The sequence below is a fragment of the Hyperoodon ampullatus genome (assembly GCF_949752795.1).
Source record: "Hyperoodon ampullatus genome assembly, chromosome: 7".
NCBI classification, from domain to species: domain Eukaryota; kingdom Metazoa; phylum Chordata; class Mammalia; order Artiodactyla; family Ziphiidae; genus Hyperoodon; species Hyperoodon ampullatus.
The window spans coordinates 14,385,102-14,391,130 of record NC_136920.1 but is presented as its reverse complement, the minus strand read 5'-3'; the positions used below and the strand labels follow the sequence as shown (position 1 = coordinate 14,391,130).

General features: G+C 39.7%; 1 pseudogene across 1 annotated transcript; it reads left to right on the top strand.

The window, feature by feature from the left end:
* The first annotated feature begins 2,064 nt into the window (after positions 1–2,064).
* Positions 2,065–3,006, top strand: LOC307055738 (olfactory receptor 9I1-like; annotated as a pseudogene). The gene has a single exon. The product of its transcript is annotated as an olfactory receptor 9I1-like (transcript).
* Positions 3,007–6,029: the final 3,023 nt, after the last annotated feature.

Here is a 6,029-nt window from a genome sequence, read left to right as displayed (position 1 = left end):
GTATATACAAACAGAAATGACTGAGTTTGGAACAAGCTCTGTCTGTCTTCTGGGCCCATTTTCTTAGCCACTGTGCTATATTGTTGGGATTCCAGTCTTACCTTTACACTGAGTGATGGTAGGCTGATTACTGAGCCTCTAATGCCTTAGGGACTTCTCTCTGTATTAGGAGGTTGACACTTCTGAACAAAGTTGCCTTGAGAGTGTTTCACAAGGACCGGAAGAACTCTGTAGGTTGTGTAATGGAAGTGGAGTGGTCCATTGCTGGTGTCTTCATTTTCTATTGTTTGTGGATAAATGATGTGTGCAAATAAGCATGAATAATTACCCGATGCCTATCATATCTGCTGAAATATCACCTTTTCAATGAACCTTCCCTGATGATCCTATTTAATACCCCTCTCCATACTTTGGATCTCCCAAAGCTCTCTGTGTGTGTGTGTGTGTGTGTGTGTGTTTCATAGCACTTATCTTCTATCATGGTAAAAAATATATTTCTTTTTTTTTTTTTAAACGTATTTTGTATAAGCCTTGCTCTTCTGCTAGAATGACCACACCACAAGGGAAAGATCATTGTTTGTGTTTTGTTCCAAGCAACCAGAAGAACACCTAATGCATTGTAAGTTCTCAGCAGATTCTTATTGAATAATTAAATGAACATACTCTCTCTCCCTTTTTCTCCCCCACTGGTCAAGATGATTTGTGTGAATTCCAAGAACACAGTGAGTTATTGTTTTGGTTGAAAGTCAGTCCTATATTGGGCCCTAAGGTAAAAAAAAACTCCTAAATATTACATTATCAGGAATTCAGTGGGGGAGGGGTAAACACCAGATGTTGACGTTTATTTCGTCATTAGATCAGGTTTTGCCAAACATTGGTGAAAGTTTCATTTTCTTATTTATCTAAGATCCTATGAGATCTTTCTCAAATTCAGTTTTTGTTTCAAAGATGGATGGAGGACAAAAAGAATCACCTTTGAAGTCCACATTCAGTATTTCCATTACCCCAACTGATCAGCATCCAAAGGTACTGAGACAAGATTGTCTAAATATCTGGCAAGAACTTCATCTCTATTAGAATTCTAAACTTGATGTGATGGCTTTGTCTCTTAAGGAGCTTTGTAGGCTAATTCTGGAATGCCTTGATTCGTGATTCTTACTGATTGATAATGATCTGGCATTTTAAAATAATGGGACTGTTCCTCTGGAATAAGTGAACCTGGAAACCAGGCCATGTTGCTTGGCAGAAAGAGAGAGGAAGAAGACACTTGGCAGGCAACAGGCTGTAGAAGTTCCAACAGTGCTTGCTCTTCACAGCTCTGTCTTGTATCCAAGCCCATTGGGTTCACGTGCACATCGAAACAACCACAAAGAAAGAGTTGCTATTGGGACTCCAGGGGGCTGTGGACTTGGAGATAAGAAGATTCCAGAGTATGCATGAAGTTAGAAGCATGTTACATTATTGCAGAATTTAGAAAAAAATAATTCTAAGTGTGTGAATTGGACCAAGTGTTAGGTACAGTATATAAGTGATGTCCTTCACAGTAATATTGTGACATTGGCATTGACATTCTCATTAAGCCAACAAATAGACTGAGGTTCAGAAGGTTGAATTAACTTGCTCAAGGTCTCAGGGGATGGGAACCTTGGTCTGATGTCAAAGCCCATGTCCTTAGGACTATACCACTAGGTTTTCTCCAACAAAGTGGTATTTTCTGGCTTTTCAGTGAGACTGATGAAGGTTTCCAATTTGCCACCTCTAAGAAGTTAGAAAATGTCTAAGGATCTGAGTTCTAGCTCTGGCTTTGCCTCTTTACTATAAAATCATGCACTAGTCACTTTACCTCTTTGACCCTGATATTCTTCTCTCAAAAGTGGGATTAACATATGTGCTTCCAAGGATCTCTGAAAGATCAAATGAAATAAAGTTTGTAAAAAATGTAAAATGAGTTACAAATCTCAAAGATTATTATCATTACTGAAAATGATCAAATCAAGCCATGCTCACCTTATTTTATCTTCAATGAGATTTAATTTTTTTATTTCAGTGGGCAATTTAGGATTCATGGCAGAAAATGGCACTGTGGTGACAGAATTCATTTTGATGGGGCTCCAGCTGTGGACAGAGCTGCAGACAGTTCGCTTCTTTGTGTTTCTTGTCCTTTATCTCATCACCATAGGAGGTAACCTGGGGATGATACTGCAGATTCAGAGTGACCGTCGCCTCCAGACCTCCATGTACTTCTTCCTCAGCCACCTTTCCTTCCTGGACATTTGCTACTCTTCTGTTATTGTCCCTCAGTTGATGGAGACCTTGGGTACTGATAAGATGGTCATCACCTTTGAGCGCTGTACCACCCAGTTCTTCTTTTTCACACTCTGTGCTAGTACTGGATGTTTCCTTTCGGCCGTGATGGCCTATGACCTCTATGTGGCCATGTGTAACCCTCTCCTCTATGCCACTGCCATGACACCTCAGACCCGCCTGGGGCTGGTGGCTAGGGCATATGGTGGTGCCATGGTCAATTCTGTGATCCGCACTGGGTGTACCTTCTCCATCTCCTTCTGTAAGTCCAACCATATGGATTTCTTCTTTTGTGACCTCCCACCTCTGCTGAAGCTTGCCTGTAGTGAGACCAGACCATGAGAACGGGTGATCTACCTCTTAGCTTTCTTGGTCATTACAACCAGCATTTCAGTGATTTTTATATCCTACCTGTTCATCATTTGGGCTATTCTGAAGATTCGTTCAGCTGGTGGCAAAGCCAAGACTTTCTCTACCTGTGCTTCTCACATAACTGCAGTGGCTCTTTTCTTTGGGACACTGATATTCATATACCTGAAAGGTAACATGGGAAAATCCCTTGGGAAGGACAACATTGCATCAGTATTTTACACTGTGGTCATCGCTATGCTGAACCCAATGATCTACAGCCTGAGGAACAAGGAAGTGAAGGAGGCTCTGAAGAGAGTTCTCAACAGGATGAGGGTTTCCCAAGTAGAGTAAGACTTGAGTTCCATCACTTCAGAAGTTCCTGCAAATCATCCTTTGGGCTTTTGGCTTGTCCTCTTAACCCAGGAACCAGATCTCATAATTACAAAAACATACTGAGGCAAAAAAATGTAGATTTAGTTTCCAGGAATTTCTTTATTAGCTCTATGACTTTGAGCCAGATATTCCCTTCCTCAGTTATCACATCAGTAAAAATTGCCTTGCTATGATTAAAGCCAGGATCAAGAGAGATGAAATGGCAAAGGGTTTTATAAGTAATAACATGCTATAAAATGTAAAATTTATTTTTCTGACCTGTCCTGGATATTGTTTAGTGTTTTCTCAGCTACATATTTTTTTCCCACTAAGCTAATGTTTGTATCTTGAATAATTACAAAACAATAGCTTATTGCTTACATAGTAAGGACAGTCACCTTCTTTGGTTGTGGGTAGTGGGGTAGAAATCAGCCTTGACCAAAGAAAACTTTCCTCAACATTCAATTGTATATAATTTAGGTATTTGTCATGGAAAATACAAGTAGGTAAAGAGAGCAAGAAAAAATAGAGGAAAAGGAGATATGAACTAAGAAGTGTTCAAGTAGAAAAAGTTAGTTTATTTCCCGAGATAATGTAGAGGACCAAGACACTGTAGAATGAAAGAAAGGTATAAAGATTTGCATTAATTATTGAAAACAGTTTGATCTTGACGTAGAGCTGAAGTGAGCCTGATATACAACTTTTGAAATATATCTTGATCAACAAAGGTCAGAATCTCTGTTTTATTTCTGAAGCATTGTTCATGGACCATCTGCCTCAGTTAACTCAAGTTATTTTCTATTCTTCAGTAATGAAAACCACTATCTACTTCCATCTCCTGTAGGACATTTACTTTATCTGAAGACAGATGACTATGAATCTGACCTCCACCTTTTAATGACCTTCACATCTGCTAGAAATATTACTTGGGAAACAACTCCAAGGAGATTCCACAATCTTATTCATCAATTCAGCAAATATTTACTGATGATCAACTATGTATCAGAAATAACACTAGGCTCAGGAATATAGTAATAAGTAAGATAGACACGGTTCCTCCTTTATGGAGATTAGAACCTGGGGCATAGACAGATATTGAACCATTACACAGCTAATTGATTTCTTTGTACGATTTTGGTAAGTGGAAGAAAAGGAGCACACAGGGTATTGTTATCCTGTATGGTAGGGATCTGATCTAGTTTGGTGTGGTCAGGAAAGCCTTCCTTAAGGAACTAACATTTAAACTGAGGCTTAAAGAGTAAATATGTCATAATCATGGGATGGGGACACCATTCCAGATAGAAAGAGTTGCAAATGCAAGGCTCTGTGAAACAGGATGCCTTGAGGAACTGAGAAGCCAGAGTGGCTGCAGCATAAGGAATGAGAGGATTAGTGTGAAATGCAGCTGGTGAATTCAAGAGAAACCAGGTCACAGAGAACCTTGCAGGCTCATTTAGGGACTTGTGGGCTTCACTCCAAGAGCAAGGGATGAAATGATTGTATCTGAATTTTAAGAAGATCCCTTTGACTGCAGTGTGATGGGAGGAACGGGGGTTCTTGGTAGTGGAGATGGAGGGAAACAGGCCCACTTCATCTAAGAAACAACAAATGGTGTATCCCAAGGCAAGGTACTTGATTGCCACGCAATACTGTATGTTTCATTGTAGAACACATATTAGGCCAGAGAAAGCTAACAGGTAGGTGTATGACCATGCTACTGGTAGAGGACTGATTCTTGGAAAAATGGTGAAATTGGGGAAATATACTTTTGGAGACATCCAGTTTGGTATACCTTTTCATTGGTATACCTTTAATTCCCTGAACTGAGCACCTAACTAAGATACATTCAGGTATACACCCTGTGTCTGCTCATCAGAATAGCCAACAACTACTTCTTCTTAAGAGGGCAACACATTTTCAGTGACTCCTACTATATGCCAGGCTGTGTTAATGGGCTGAAGAAATCCTCCTTTGGAGGAGTTCTTGCGTCCCTTGGAGGAATTCTTTTAAGTCAGGAAAAACCTTCTACTTAAAAAATAAATAAATGGGGAAAACACTAGACAGTGAGTGTGCTATTTTATTTGTGGTGGGAGCTGCCTCACACTTCTCAACCCTTCTACTTGGTGAGTGGCAACAAACTTTGCCTATAAATGAATGCCCTTTGGTACAGTATTTGATGTATAAACAATTGCTTAAGGGATGCACCAAGTGAATAAAAATAAAATGAAGTTTTAATGTGTTTTAAGGGACCATCTTCTGGTGATGAGAGAAGGCAGCAGAGGAAATGGCATTTATGTTGAATTTCCGCTTACATATATTAATAAATGAATGAAAACATTCATTAATTACCTAATGTGTGGCAGGCTCTGTGCCAGGAATTTTCACTTATCTCAGTGACAGGCCTCATTCTACACATAATCTTTTAGAAAATGGGATCCTAGGAGGGTTGATTGTATGTGCTAATCTGACTGGGTCATGGGGAGCCAGATATTTAGCTAAACATCACTTCTGGGTGTGTCTGTGAGGATGCTTCCAGATGAGATAAGCATCTGATAAGCACCTATTCAGTAAAGCAGGTTGCCCTCCCTAGTGTGGGTGGGCACCATCCAAGCTTGAGGGCTTGAATAGAACAAAAGGCAGAGGAAAGGGGAATTCATTCTTTCTCCTCTGCCTGACTGCTTGAACTGGAACAGCAATTTTCTTCTGAACTTGGACTGAGATTTACACCATCAAGTTCCCTGGTTCTTGAGCCCTGGACTACACCGCTGTTTCCTAGGTTTCCTGATTGTGGGAATTCTTAGCCTCCATAAAAGAAATCGTGTGGGTCAATACCTTATCATAAATCTCTTGTTATGCCATAAACACATCCATTACCTTCAGAAGTTTCCTACCACCATCTTTATTAATTATTACTATTATTATTATTTTGTGATAAGAACACTTAAGATAAGATCTACTGTCTTAGCAAATTTTAAAGTATACACTAGAGGACTTGTGAAGGC